Raw genomic sequence first — 15,762 nt, 5'->3', positions numbered from 1 at the left:
ATTACAGCCATGGGCCACCATGCCCAGCCCTCATCATGCCTTTACTAATATACCCAATTCTCAATTACCTGCCGTGGCAGGAACATAATCTGATAAATTTAGCTAATGGTCTCCTCCTGGTACACCCAAATTTACTGAACCCTACTGTGGAAACTCCATAAGACTCCATATGTTAGACTCCATAAGAATACACACAATATATATAATAGCTGCTATCAAAAAGTACTATCATCAACTAATATTTACTGAATCTCTAAAAAGTTTCAGTGTAGACCAAATTTTACACATATGATTGACCCCAATGCCCTCTTTGCCCCTCCTTCTGGGAACTTTTTTTTTCTTTAGTATTATTATTATTTTAATTTATTTGGAGAGACAGGGTCTCACTATGTTGCCCAGGCTGGCCTTGAACTCCTGTGCTCAAGTGATCCTCCCACCTCAGCCTGCCAAATTGCTGGGATTACAGGTGTGAGCTACTGAATCAGCCTTCTTTTTTTTTAAATGTCTTTTTTTCTTAAAAGAATGCTATCTTTTATTTTCCTTTATATATTTAATAAATGCATTGGGTGGTTTCTTGTCCAAAATGATAGTATTATGATAAAAAAGAAGACAGCGTTTATGTAGACTCAGGAATCTTGACTTCTAGGGTCCTCTTTGTTGCTTATCAGCTGAGTGACCTTCAGCAAGTAAGTTAAACTCTCTGAGCCTCTTTGCAAATCTGTAAAGGACAAATACTAATTGTATCCACATTGAGTTGTTGTGGAAATCAAATGAGATAACAAAATGCTTTGAAAATTCTAACCTTGGCCAGGCACAGTGGCTCACACTTGTAATCCCAGCACTTTGAAGGTCAAGATGAGAGGATCGCTTGAGCCCAGGAGTTCGAGACCAGCCAGGGCAACATAGACCCTGTCACTCCAAATAAATTAAAATAATAATAATACTAAAGAATCTTTAGGCTGGCTGGGCGCGGTGGCTCACCCCTGTAATCCCAGCACTTTGGGAGGCCGAGGCTGGCGGATCACGAGGTCAGGAGATCGAGACCATCCTGGCTAACACTGTGAAACCCCGTCTCTACTAAAAATACAAAAAATTAGCCGGGTGTTGTGGCGGGTGCCTGTGGTCCCAGCTACTCTGGAGGCTGAGGCAGGAGAATGGCGAGAACCCGGGAGGCAGAGCTTGCAGTGAGCCGAGATTGCGCCACTGCACTCCAGCCTGGGCGACAGAGAGAGACTCTGTCTCAAAAAAAAAAAAAAAAAAAAGATTCTTTAAAAAGAGGAGAGGGCCGGGCACGGTGGCTCACGCCTGTAATCCCAGCACTTTGGGAGGCCGAGGCGAGCGGATCACCTGAGGTCAGGAGTTTGAGACCAGCCTGACCAACATGGAGAAACCTCATGTCTACTAAAAATACAAAATTAGTCGGGCATGGTGGTACATGCCTATAATCCCAGCTACTCGGGAGGCTGAGGCAGGAAAATAGCTTGAACCCGGGAGGCAGAGGCTGCTGTGAGCCGAGATTGTGCCATTGCACTCCAGCCTGGGCAACAAGAGTGAAACTCCATCTCAGAAAAAAAAAAAAGAAAAAAAAGAAAAAAAAAAGAAGAAGAGAGAACATTCTAATGTTTTTGAGAGCTATAAAAGAAAGAACTTGGGGCTGGGCGTGGTGGCTCACACCTCTAGTCCCAGCACTTTGAGAGGCCGAAGTGGGCAAATTGCTTGCGCCCAGGAGTTTGAGACCAGCCTGGGCAACATGGCAAAACCCTGTCTCTACAAAAGATACAAAAACAGGCCAGGTGAGGTGGCTCACGCCTGTAATCCCAGCACTTTGGGAGGCCGAGGCGGGTGGATCACAAGGTCAGGAGTTCAAGACCAGCCTGGCCAATATGGTGAAACCCCATCTCTACCAAAAACACAAAATTCAGCCGGGCATGGTGGCACACATCTGTAGTCCTAGCTACTTGGGAGGGTGAGGCAGGAAAATTGCTTGAACCTGGGAGGTGGAGGTTGCAGTGAGCTGAGATCACGCCATTACATTCTAGCCTGGGTGACAGAGCAAGACTCCATCTAAAAAAAAAAAAAAAAAAATTAGCCAGGCGTGGTAGCACTCACCTGTAGTCCCAATTACTCAAGAGACTGAGGTAGGAGGCTAACTTGAGTGTGGGAGGCTGAGGCTGCATGAGCCAAGATCACACTACTGCACTCTAGCCTGGCAACAGAGTGAGACCCTGTAAGAAAAGGGCCGGGCGTGCTGGCTTATGCCTGTAATCCCAACACTTTGGAAGGCTGAGCCAGGAGGATTGCTTGAGCCTAGGAAGGAGTTCAAGATCATCCTGGGCAACACAGTGAGACCGCATCAAAAAAAAAAAAAAAAAAAAAAAAAAAAATTGGCTGGGCTCAGTGGCTCACACCTGTAATCCTAGCACTTTGGGAGGCCGAGGCGGCAAATTCCCTGAGGTTGGGAGTTTGAGACCAGCCTGACCAACATGGAGAAACCCCCGTCTCTACTAAAAATACAAAAGTAGCCTGGTGTAGTGGCGCATGCCTATAATCCCAGCTACTTGGAGGCTGAGGCAGGAGAATCCCTTGAACCTGAGAGGCAGAGATTGCAGTGAGCCGAGATTGTGCCACTGCACTCCAGCCTGGGCGACAGAGCAAGACTCGGTCTCAAAAAAAAAAAAAAAAAAAAAAAAAATTAAATAAATAAGAGAGAGAGAAGGAAAAAAACGAACTTGAACTTCGGAGTCAAAAGGTCTGGATTTCTGGATTCACTGAGCATGTGACAGAGTCAGCAATGACAAAGCCACATGGAGGAGCTGGAGGCTGGGGAGCCTAACACGGCTAAGAGGGCCCGGATCCTGACCCCAGGCCTGGCCCTGTGTTCATTCACATTCTTTCTTCAGCAAAATCACAAGTTAATACAAGTCATGGCCCTCCTTGAATAATCAAACCAAAATTGTCAAACCGTCGGATGTCAGAGATTTACACAGAGGAGGCCTTGATTGGCAGAAAGAGAGCATTCTTGAAGACAGATATGATAATTCAGTTGTCTCATTCATTCATCCTTCAGCCAACTTTCACTGACTGCAGTTTGGCTGCTAGGCATTGTTTCCCATGCTGGGGATATAAAAACAAGAGGGTTAATGGCGCTTCTAAAAATGTTTCCTGGTGGGGAGGAGATTTGAGGTTAGGGACACGGTGGTTGGCAAATCCTGGCTGAGGGGTTGGAGGAATCTTGTCTTGGGGAGCGCTGATAGAGAGCAGGAACAAGGAAAGGGGAGGCCCTCAAGCATCCCTCAAAAAAGACCCAATTTCCATCTTTAAGAGTGTGTTATCTAGTGGGGGAGACGGAAATAGAAATCAAGAATGACAATAAGAATGTGATAGTTGTGGCCAGCATGGTGGCTCATGCCTGTAATCCCAGCACTTTGGGAGGCTGAGGCGGGCAGATCACCTGAGGTTGGGAGTTCAAGACCAGCCTGACCAACATGGAGAAACCCTGTCTCTACCAAAATTACAAAATTGACTGGGAGTGGTGGCACATGCCTGTAATCCCAGCTACTCGGGAGGCTAAGGCAGGAGAATCGCTTGAGCCTGGGAGGTGGAGGTTGCGGTGAGATGAGATTGCGCCGTTGCACTCTAGCCTGGGCAACAAGAGCGAAACTCCATCTCAGAAAAAAAAAAAAGTCTGATAGTTGTATGAAGGAGATAGACACATGGTGATCTGAAAACACACACGAAACATCAAATTGGAAGAGACACCAAGACAGGGAAGAACATTGCAGCCTAAGGGGAAACACGGAAATGCATGATTTGTTAGAATTTAGTCTATGCATTCAGTATTCCTCTTTCTTGCTTTGAACAACACCTCACTTTGCACAACACCCACAGTTAACAGATACTTTCACAGTCTGTGTTTCATTTGATTTAATGAAAATACAAATGAACAATGATAATTCCCATGTTACAGATGAGGAAATAGGCACAGAGAAGTGACCAAAGTCACATGTCTTATAAACAGCAGTTTGGAAATTGCAGCATAGTTTTTCTGACTCAGTCAAAAGCACTTTTCTAGCATGACTAAGTGACTTAATGATCAATCTTATAAGAACATTCTGATTTTAACCTTCAATAATCTAATTTCACCTTTTTTTTGGTATGTTTTAACCCTCTGTTGCCCATTTTTTTGTTCTAGAACATAATAAGTATCCAGAGTCTGTGCCACTGTGATTTGAACAAGCAAGAACATGAAGTTACTTCTGTGACCCAAAGGCCTCATATTTTCAAAGATGCTATAATTATAGTCCAGCTGTGTTCCACCCTCAGGAAAGAGTCTTGCAGATTCCACAACTGTCAAATGAGGGGCTTGGGCTACAGTCACTCAGTGTTAAGATTCTATGATTCATTTTTATAACCATCAGTATGATTTAAAAGTGTACATTAAGCAGATAGACACACACTGAAAAAAAATATGAACAATTATAAATTAAAAATGTTAGTAATTGGTATCTTTGGGTAATTGGGTCGTATTTATCTTTTCTTCTTTTTGCTTAAGTATATACCTTTTCTTTTTTCCTCTTTCTTTCTCATCTTTATTTTTAACAACATGAATAGCTTACATAATTTAGGTAACATATAGTTCTATTTAGTTCTGAAACTGTGTCAAAAATGTCAGTGCTTGGCAAAATCTAGCATAATTATAGCTAGATATTTTCCTTCTTTTTTTAAAAAAATGTTTGGTTCGTTTATTTATTTAGAGATGGGGTCTCAGTATGTTACCCAGGCTGGAGTGCAGTGGCACAATCACAGGTACCTGCAGCCTCCACCTCCAGGATTCAGGCGATCCTTCCACCACAGCCTCCTGATTAGCGGGCACTCAAGGCTCGTGCCATCATGCCCAGCTAATTTTTGTATTTTCTGTAGAGACAGGTTCTTGCCATGTTGCACAAGTTGGTATCAAATTCCTGGGCTCAAGTGATCTTCCCGCCTCAGCCTCCCGAAGTGTTGAGATTTCAGGCATGAGCCAGTGCACCTGGCTGAATTTTTGACACTATGTGTTAATTCAGTCAGTTTTTATATATAGCCAAAAAAATTACTTGGCTGATTATCATCAGAATATACTCTGATTTCTAAGTTATTCCCCATCTTTATGCCATGACTATGCCAAGGTGCATAAAGCCCAGATTTTTCCTCAAAGGGCTTATAGTTTAGTGTTTAGTTTTATGAGGTTGGTAGTGATTAGGTTTTGAAGGTAAAAATTGTGTCAAGTCACAATGATCCCTGAAAATACTTAAATCACCTCCAAATCTAGTATATATGGGCATACCATATGATTGCATTTATGATCAAAGAAGAGGCTACTAACTCTATATTGGTTTTCTAGGGTCCTCAATTTTTTAATTGCTTGGAGGTGCTATGCACTTGTCTGGCTCTATGATCTCTAAATTCACTTGTCGTCATTCAGATCATAACATGGAGTGACTTGTTTGCCTCATTGCTTGGGAGCATCATTGTCATTCATTACCTTGAGTAATGAGTAACAAAATGCTTCCTTTATTCTTTCTCTCCCTCTTCTGATTTATTCCTTATAATCCACATAAGTTCACACTGCACATATGTAATATCACCTATTTTTTGAGGTGGAGTCTCACTCTGTTGCCCAGGCTAGAGTGCAGTGGTGCAATCTCAGCTCACTGCAACCTCTGCCTCTGGATTCAAGTGGTTCTCCTGCCTCAGCCTCCCCAGTAGGTGGGATTACAGGTGCACACCACAATGCCCAGCTAATTTTTGTAGTTTTAGTACAGAGGGGGTTTTACCTTGTTGGTCAGGCTGGTCTTGAACTGCTGAGCTTAAGTGATCCGCCTGCCTTGGCCTCCCAAAGTGCTGGGATTACAGGTGTAAGCCACTGCGCCTGGCCTCAATATCATTTTAAGAGGGTACTATTTATTCACAAAAAAACACAAAATAAGACAAGAGTTGTGTTAAAAAAAAAAAAAAAAAAAGACTAGCAGCTGAGGTAGATTGGGAAAAATGGAAATGATTAGGAAAAAGCTGATATGTCACCTGGGCTTGTATTCACTGAAATGTATTTATTTGTTGTTTGTTTTTGAAACAGGGTCTCACTGTCTCCCAGGCTAGAGTGCAGAGGCACAATCACGGCTCACTGCAGCCTCAGCCTCCTGGACCTAGGCAATCCTCCAGCCTCAGCCTCCCAAGTAGCTGAGACTACAAGTGCATGCCACCACGCTTGGCTAATTTTTTTGTATTTTTTGTAGAGACGGGGTCTTACCATGCTGCCCCAGCTGGTCTCTAACTTCTGGGCTCAAGCAATCCTTCCACCTTGGCCCCACAAAGTGCAGAGATCACAGACGTGAGCCACTGCACCTGGCCTAATCCTTACAACACATCTGAGAGGTTGGTACTATCATCCATAGTTTTTAAACAAATAATTGAAGCTCAGAGAGATTAAGTAATTTGCACCAAACTAGAAACCTAGGAGGGTTCAGGAAAAAGACCATCAGTGCCTGACATCAGAGTTTGGGTTTTCTTTGGACAGTGGAGGAGCTGCTGAAGCCTCCTGAGCAGAGGCATGGTGTGATCAAAGTTGTGCTTTTTTTTTTCTTCTGGAGGCAGGATCTCTGTCACCCAGGCCGGAATGCAGTAGTATGGTCTCAGCTCACTGCAACTTCCACCTCCCAGGTTCAAGCCATTCTCATGCCTCAGCCTCCTGAGTAACTGGGACTACAGGTGTGTGCCATCATGTCCAGCTAATTTTCGTATTTTTAGTGGAGATGGGGTTTCACCATGTTGACCAGACTGGTCTCGAACTCCTGACCTCAGGTGATCTGCCCAGCTCGGCCCAAAGTGCTGGGATTACAGGTGTGAGCGACTGCGCCTGACCTAAAGTTGTGCTTTATCTGAGGTGGAAAAGAAAAGATGAAGTTAGCCGGGCGCGGTGGCTCAAGCCTGTAATCCCAGCACTTTGGGAGGCCGAGACGGGCGGATCATGAGGTCAGGAGATCGAGACCATCCTGGCTAACACGGTGAGACCCCGTCTCTACTAAAAAGTACAAAAAACTGGCCGGGCGAGGTGGCAGGCACCTGTAGTACCAGCTACTTGGGAGGCTGAGGCAGGAGAATGGCTTAAACCTGGGAGGCGGAGCTTGCAGTGAGCTGAGATCTGGCCACTGCACTCCAGCCTGGGCGACAGAGCGAGACTCTGTCTCAAAAAAAAAAAAAAAAAAAAAAAGAAAAGATGAAGTTAAATCAGTTTGGAAGGTATTGCATTAGTGTACAGCAGAGGTGATGACACTGTGCGTAACTCATTAGCACAGATGCTGTGGGAATGGGGAAGGATAACTTGATGCACAGTTAACAACTGACTGGCATGGGGGTAGGTAGAGAGGGGATATTATCAATTTTTTTATTTTTTAAAATTCCGAGTGCATAAAATAATGTAACAAATAAACTTGTATCTGCTCTGAGACTTGATTTATACTGAGAAACTTCGTAGCTTATAAATTCAAAATACTTAATATTCCTGTAACACAAGCCAAATATAGATGAAAGCAAACATTCAACTAGGCGTGGTGGCTCACACCTGTAATCCCAGTACTTTGGGAGGCCAAGGCAGGTGGATCCCCAGAGGTCAGGAGTTTGAGGCCAGCCTGGCCAACATGGTGAAACCCTGTCTCTACTAAAAATACAAAAATTAGCTGGGCCTGGTGGTGCACCCCTGTAACCCCAGCTACTCAGGAGGCTGAGACAGGAGAAATGCTTGAACCCAGGAGGCGGAGGTTGCAGTGAGCCAAGATCGTGCCACTGCACTGCAGCCTGGGTGACAAGAGTGAAACTCCGTCTCAAACACACACACACACATATACACACACACACTAGCTGGGCGTGGTGGCATGCGCCTGTAGTCCCAGCTACTTGCGAGGCACAGGTGGCAGAATCCCTTAAGTCCAGAAGGTCGAGACTGCAGTGAACCGTGATCATGCCTCTGCACTCGAGCCTGGGTGACAGAGCAAGACCCTCTTGAAAGAAAGAAAGAAGGAATGAAAGAAAGAGAGAGAGAGAGAGGGAGGGAGGGAGGAGAGAGAGAGAGAAAGAGAGAGAGAAAGAGAGAGAGAAAGAGAGAGAGAAAGGAAGAAAGAGAGAAAGAAAAAAAGAAAAGCAGAAAGAAAAGCAGACAACTGGGCAGGATGTGCATTTTAAACAAGACCCCCAAGTTATTCCTGTGCATATTAAAGTTTGAGAAGCACTGGGCTAGCACGTGGATTGGGGATTTGCTCCTCCTTCAGAAAAAGCCCAGGTTCTACAGGAGAACCATGAATACTGATTAATTACTCTGGAGTTTCTCAGGATTTCAAAGGAGATATCAGGCCCTGAAGTTACCTTTGTAAAAGGCCTAGAGTAGGACAAAGAAAGGTTTCTAGTCTTATGTGCATTTCACTGAGGGTATTGAAAACAAAACAAAACACAGCTGGTGGAGCGCGTGCCCTGGGCCCCCAGCAAGTTGCTTCAAAACTTTGCCTCTCAAAAAAACTGTTGAAAGATGATGTGAATGAGTTTAAAGATTTCTTTGGCTTTTGGACAATACCCGTTTTGAGGAGTTGAAAAAAAAAAAAAAAAAGGGCAGGGGATGGGGGGTGGAGACTAGTTGTTTTTCTTTTCTTCTTTTTTTTTTTTTAATTTTGAGACGGGGGTCTCACTCTGTCACCCAGGCGAGGGTACGGTGACACGACCACGGCTCATTGCAGCTTCCACCTCCCAGCTCAAGTAATCCTCCCCACTCCTGGGCTCAAGCAATCCTCCCTCCTCAGCCTCCTGAGTAGTTCCCAAATACAAGTGCGCTCCACCACACCCAGCTAATTTTTATTTATTTATTTATTTATTTGAGACAAAGTTTTGCTCTTGTTGCCCAGGATGGAGTGCGATGGCACGATCTCGGCTCACTGCAACCTCCACTTCCCGGGTTCAAGTGATTCTCCTGCCTCCGCCTACCGAGGAGCTGGAATTACAGGCGCCCACCACCATGTCCAGCTAATTTTTTGTATTTTCAGTAGAGACAGGTTTCAGCACATTGGCCAGGCTGGTCTCGAACTCCTGACCTCAGGTGATCCACTCTCTTTGGCTGGGATTACAGGCGTGAGCCACCGCATCCAGCCTAATTTTTAAAATTCTTGATGGAGATGGGATCTCCTTATCTTGCCCAGGCTGTTCTTTTCTATTTATTTATTTTATTTATTTATTTATTTTTTTGAGACGGAGTCTTGCTCTGTAGCCCGGGCTGGAGTGCAGTGGCCAGATCTCAGCTCACTGCAAGCTCTGCCTCCCGGGTTTACGCCATTCTCCTGCCTCAGCCTCCGGAGTAGCTGGGACTACAGGCGCCCGCCACCTCGCCCGGCTAGTTTTTTGTATTTTTAGTAGAGACAGGGTTTCACCGTGTTAGCCAGGATGGTCTCGATCTCCTGACCTCGTGATCCGCCCGTCTCGGCCTCCCAAAGTGCTGGGATTACAGGCTTGAGCCACTGCGCCCGGCCTGTTCTTTTCTATTTAAACACAGCACTCAGTATCTGGTTCTTTGACCTTCTCCATAGACCTGGAATATTCTGACACAGGATGCCGCATTTCACATCCTGACACTATCCCCAGAACCACCTTGGACAAGCTACACCATCAATGTAGGCCTGGATTCCTCCTTCCGCAAATATACTAGAATGGCTGCCTCCAGGTTGCAGTGAGCCGAGCTCGCACCTGGGCAACAAGAGTGAAACTCCATCTCAAAAAAAAAAAAAAAAAAAAAATGACTGCCTCACACGATTGCTCAGGGTCATATGCTTGAACATGTACAAAGTACTTAGACCAGGGCCTGGTACATTCATTTGTTTATAAAACAATTCCATGCCTCTTGTCACCACAAGGCTCAGCATGGACTGGCCCCTCCTGTCTGCCACCTCATCCCCTGCAGGGTTGCTCCCCCTGGGATCAAATGCTCCCCTCGCTCACTGACCTTCATCTGTCCCTTAAGCATCCAAGTTCATTTCCATCTTCAGGCCTTGCCCCAGCCTGGTTTTTCAGCCTGACACCGTCTTCCTAGACCTTTGTACTGGAGTCTTTTCTGGCATTCCAAGGCTTTCTGAGGAAAGTATCCACTGTGACCTCCGGGCTATGGCTATGGCTCTTTTATTATTATTCTCTCTGACTATGATCTGAAATTGTTTTATGTTTACTTGTGTGCATATTTCCTCTCTGACTCCCCTCCATGGGGATGTCAGCAGGGCAGGATCTTGTTCACCACTATTTCCCCACTGCCTCCAACAGGGCCTTGACATGCGGCCAGGGCTCAGAGAACATTTGCCAAATGAAAGTGTGGACGAGTGAGTGGAACAAGGAATGTCCCAGGAAAAAACACGTGAAGAGGGAAGCCTGAAGGGAAAGTCAGTGTTTGCTGTCTTTGTCTTAGGTAGGGGACAAGTGACAAATGCAAGAACCTGGGCAAGTGGACCTTGGAAGCCCGTCCATGGATGCCTTCATCCCCTGCACCAAGTAGCCATGGCGCCACTAACTTTGCACTGAAGATGTCTATGTATGACTTGTTTGTCTTCCCCAAGGGACTTCCTGCTCCTTGAGAAAGAAGCCTCGTCTTATTTGACTTTTATCAATACCTAACACCAATCAGGCAGGCATATAATAGATGCTCAATAAAAGAGTTTGGTGAATTAACAAATATAAACAAATATATATATATGCTATTATATTTCAAGTTAATACTAATAAAGTAACTGATGCTTGTCTTTGGAAAATATTGGACCTTTAGTAAATTAAGGTTTGCTTCAGCTTTATTTTGGGTGTCTCTAAAAGTCAGGTATGGAAATGTTGTGGCAGGCATACTTTGGTCCTTGGTGGCACAGAGAACAGGGAGAAACTGGGACCAGGTGGGGGTAGAGGGAGACCAGGGAACAAAGTCAGAGGCGGCCGAGGCTGTGCTTCCTTATTTCTAGAGAAGGGGATCCAGAAAGGCAGGTATGTGGTGAGGGACACCTGGGATTTCCCCGAAGGGGCTCGGAGCGTCACCCCACCCCGCCCTGCCTTTGTGCTCAGCGTATCAGTAACAGGCCCAGCGGGGACTCATCTGGGTGCCCCGGGTGAGGTCAGGAGGGGTGGGGACTGAAGGAGGGCTGGGGAGTCAGCAAACACTCTTGCAGCACCTTTACATAGATAAATGAGGGTGGGGAGAGGGGAGAAAACCCCCCCCAGGGAGAACAGAGGGAGGCTCCGCAAAACTGCACTCAGGTGACCCCTGAGAGTGCAAAAGCCTTTCATCAAGCCCCACCTGAAGGCCAATTGTTCTGCAATCCACAGGGTGGTTTTGGCTCTAGGCTTATCTAAATCCAGTCTTGGGGGGGTGGGAGGGAATGGGGTTTCTTTCTTTAAAGGGAGAGGACAAACAAAACTGCTCACATAACAAAAGCTTTCTCTCTTGCTGATATTTAAATTCTTCAAAAATTTATCTGCCTCCAAAAGTAAGGGAGAAATTTGATTTTGCTTTGAAAAACACTTCCCCCGGCCCCATCCCTCATAGTACCCACACACCTCCCTTTTAAAACTGCTGTTATATTCCTGACTTCTGTTGGAAATAACAATTCTTTGTGTGTGTGTGTGTGTGTGTGTGTGTTTCCCGGAATAGCAATTCTAATGAAAACGCGCCTGGAATCTTTTTTCCAAACAAGCACATACTACATGCCAGAGACAGATACAGAGATACGGGCAGTTTAATAGGATTAGGGAGTTTTACATTATACCTAAACTAAGACTTAAAAAAAGACCAATGGCTGAACCTAAGGAATATGCTGTTCCACATTGAAGAGTGTCTTAGGATAAGTTACAACCTCTTTAAGCCTCAGTTTCCTCATTTGAAAAGTGGTGATGGTAATAATACCTGCCTCCTTTACTTGTGAGGATTGAGATCATCTGTGGGAAGGCTTTGGGAGAATATTTGGCCCATAATTTCTTTTCTTCCTTTTTTTTTTTTTTTAAATTGAAATAGTGTCTGTGTTGCCAGGGCTGGTCTCAAACTCCCAGACTCAAGGGATCCTCCCACCTTGGCCTCCCAACGTGCTGGTATTACAGGCATGAGTCACCGTGCCCAGCCTGGCCCATTATTAACGCACATTAGAACTTAGATCTCATGAGAGATGTATTATTGAAAAGCACTCAAATTCATTTCCACTCCACAGATAACACATTAGACTTTAGGATATAAGGAGCCTTCTGGGAACTTGGCCTGGAGGTGAAGACAGACCAATAGAGAAGTGTGATGCAGTGAACAAAGTGTGGTACCCAGGGGGCTGTGGGAAGTGGCAAGGGAGCACGAGCTGGGTTTCTTTGTGTTCTTATCTTAATGTGGCAAATGGAAGGGACCATCTTCTTCCTTTTTTTTTTTTTTTTTTTGAGACAGAGTTTTACTCTTGTTGCCCAGGCTGGAGTGCAGTGGTGCGATCTCAGCTCACTGCAACCTCTGCCTCCCGGGTTCAAGCACTTCTCCTGCCTCAGCCTCCCAAGTAGCTGGGATTACAGGTATGTGCCACCACGCCCAGCTAATTTTGTATTTTTAGTAGAGACGGGGTTTCTGCACGTTGGTCAGGCTGGTCTTGAACTCCCAACCTCAGGTGATCTGCCCGCCTGAGCCTCCCAGAGTGTTGGGATTACAGGCGTGAGCCACCATGCCTGGCCAGGGGCCATCTTTTAAGGTAGTCTATGCAATCTATATATATCATATATATACATTTATACATATATATCATATATACATATATTATACATATATATCGATACATATATTATATATTATAAATATATATCTATACATATATAATATATACTATAAAATAAAGTTTAAAAATATGTATCATACATATATATCATACATATAAGATATCATATATTACACATATATGACATCATATACATATATGATATCATATTATACATATATGATATATGTCCTTTTAAAACTTATGTTTGTTTATTTTTTTAATTTATTTAATTTTCATTTGTTTATTTGTTTATTTTTTGAGGCCAAGTCTAGTTCTGTTGCCCAGGCTGGAGTACAGTGGCATTATCTCAACTCACTGCAACCTCTGCTTCCTGGGTTCAAACAATTCTCATGCCTCAGCCTGGGCATGAGTTGGGACTACAGGCGCGCGCTATCACACCTGGATAATTTTTGTATTTTTAGTAGCGACAGGGTTTCGCCATGTTGGCCAGGCTGGTCTAGAACTCCTGGGATCAAGCGATCCACCTGCCTTGGCCTCCCAAAGTGCTGAGGTTACAGATGTGAGTCACCGTGCCCAGCCCATATATATTTTTAAAATTTACACTGCCTCTTTTTCTGGGATATACTACAAATTTGTTCCAGCACCTAGCACCATGCCTACTATATAGAAGGAGTTGAATAAATACTTGTTGAATGAGTGAATGAAACTAATTTAGACCTTTTCTCTGTGAGTTTCAAGAAAAAAACAAAGCCAGGCACAGTGGCTCATGCCTGTAATCCCAGCACTTTGGGAGGCCGAGGCATGCAAATCACTTGAGGTCAGGAGTTTGAGACCAGCCTGGCCAATATGGTGAAACCCCATCTCTACTAATAATACAAAAAATTAGCTGGGTGTGGTGGCGCACACCTGTAATTCCAGCTACTCAGGAGGCTGAGGCAGAAGAATCGTTTGAACCCGGGAGGTGAAAGTTCCAGTGAGCTGAGATTATGCCACTGCACTCCAGCCTAGGTGACACAGCGAGACTCCATCTCAAAACCAAACCAAACCAAAACAAAACACCCAGAGTCACAATATTATATGACAATGTAAAATTGAATAGAGGGGGGGAAAATTCAAGGTAAGTTAGAAACAGCAGGCCCAACCTGATGGCCTATATTCAGCATTATCTATGTGGGATTGCAGGGGCTGGTGCCACCTTGACCTAGATACTGGGCAAGGCAGCGGGTGGATGAGGAAGGAACATGACTCCTGCCCTCAGAAACCTAGAGGAGAAACTGAAAAAGGGAAGGCCACATCACAAGGTGCGGGCAGGCAGAAGCTGACAGCAGAAGACAGGGTAGCAAAACTGCAGGGCCACCACTACCATGTGTCAGGGAGAGTGCGGAGCAGTCCTGGAGGGGCAGGCAAGAGCCACATGGAGGATCTAGGTTTGCACATTTGTGACAATCCCACTGTGTGAGGGGAGATGGTGGTACTTCTCAGCAGAATCATCTCAAAGCTTCAGTGAAGTTTGGTTTCATTTTATTTTCTCCCAAACCTCAGTGGACATGCCTTTCTGTTCCCTCCCCAGGCTAGGGATGCACATCTGGAGCCAGGGTGTCCATCCATTCACAACTTTGTGTCTTTTGATAGGTTACCTGACATCCTCATTCCTCAGTTTCTGAAACTGTGTAATGTGTGATTATTGCAGGAATTGAGTCAGTTCATGCAAAGGGCTGAGGGCAGAGCCTGGCCACACTTGTCACTGCAGACCCCTCTCCTGGACGTGTGTCCTTGCCATGAAAGCGAGCCATGGGTAATGAGGAGAGTCACTTGACCCAAAACATGCTCACTAGCTACAAGAGGGCTTGCCATGTTTAAAGCTGAGGCCTTATGTGCTGTGTTTGCATTTTATTATAATTATTATTTTTAAAATATTTTTTCCTTTATTAACTTTAAAATTTTTTTATTTTATTGTTTTCTGTGAACAATCAACTGAGATAAGCTGCTGTGTGTTTGCATTTTGGGGAGAGGTAGATTTAAAGGAGAGAAACAAGCCTGGAGGAGGCCAGGAGCCAGAGAGGAGGAGGTTGTAGCGGCCAATTACCAGTTCAAAACCTGTCAATATATCTCTATAACTATCAGATAAATAGGATTCTAATAGTACTTACCTCATAGGATTCTTGTAACACTTAGTTAATGCAGATTGAAAACTTAAAACATACCAAGTGAACATAGTAATTGCCATGTGTGTGTTTGCTATTATACTTATGATTGTATAAATAATACCATTCTTTTTTCATTTTTCAGTTTTTATTTTTAATATGACTTTCAAAGCCCGCTATCATCTACCTTCTGCCCACATCCTAGACTCACCCATCGTCATTCCTCTCACTTGCACTAACCCCTCAGTTCACTGAACACATGGCCTTCTCTCACCTCCAGGCTTGAAAACATCTACCTTCCCCCTGTTTTCTGTTTAACCTTCTTCCTCATTCATGTCTCGCTAAGATGTCACTACTCTAGGAAGCTTTCCTTTACCCCCCAAGCCTGGGGGTGGGTGAGGAGCCCCTCCCGTGTATCATATCCCGTAGAACTTTCTGGTATGTGTCTGTACAGCTCTGTGTTGGAGCTCCTGGAGTTCAGGCTGCTGATCTTGGGGAGTGTTGTCTTCTCAGCACAGTGTCTGCACGTAGAAGGGCTGTCTACACGTTTTGTTTAGATTGATGAGTGACTGAGTTAAATTTGGAGGAAGGATCTGGATGACAGATACAGACTAGGAAGCCATCTACATCTGGATGGTGTTTAAATAGGAGAGAGATGAGATCAATGAGGCTTCACACACAACCTCTCGTCTTTTTCCCCCTCTTTTGAGGAGTTTTTGTTTTTTTTTTTGTTTGTTTGTTTTTTTAAGACAGAGTCTTGCTCTGTCTCCCAGGCTGGAGTGCAGTGGCACGATCTCTACTCACTGCAACCTCCACCTCCCAGGTTCAAGCAGTTCTTT

The sequence above is a fragment of the Macaca thibetana genome, chromosome 8, assembly GCF_024542745.1.
Source record: "Macaca thibetana thibetana isolate TM-01 chromosome 8, ASM2454274v1, whole genome shotgun sequence".
Lineage (NCBI taxonomy): Eukaryota > Metazoa > Chordata > Mammalia > Primates > Cercopithecidae > Macaca > Macaca thibetana.
This window is presented reverse-complemented; position numbering follows the sequence as displayed.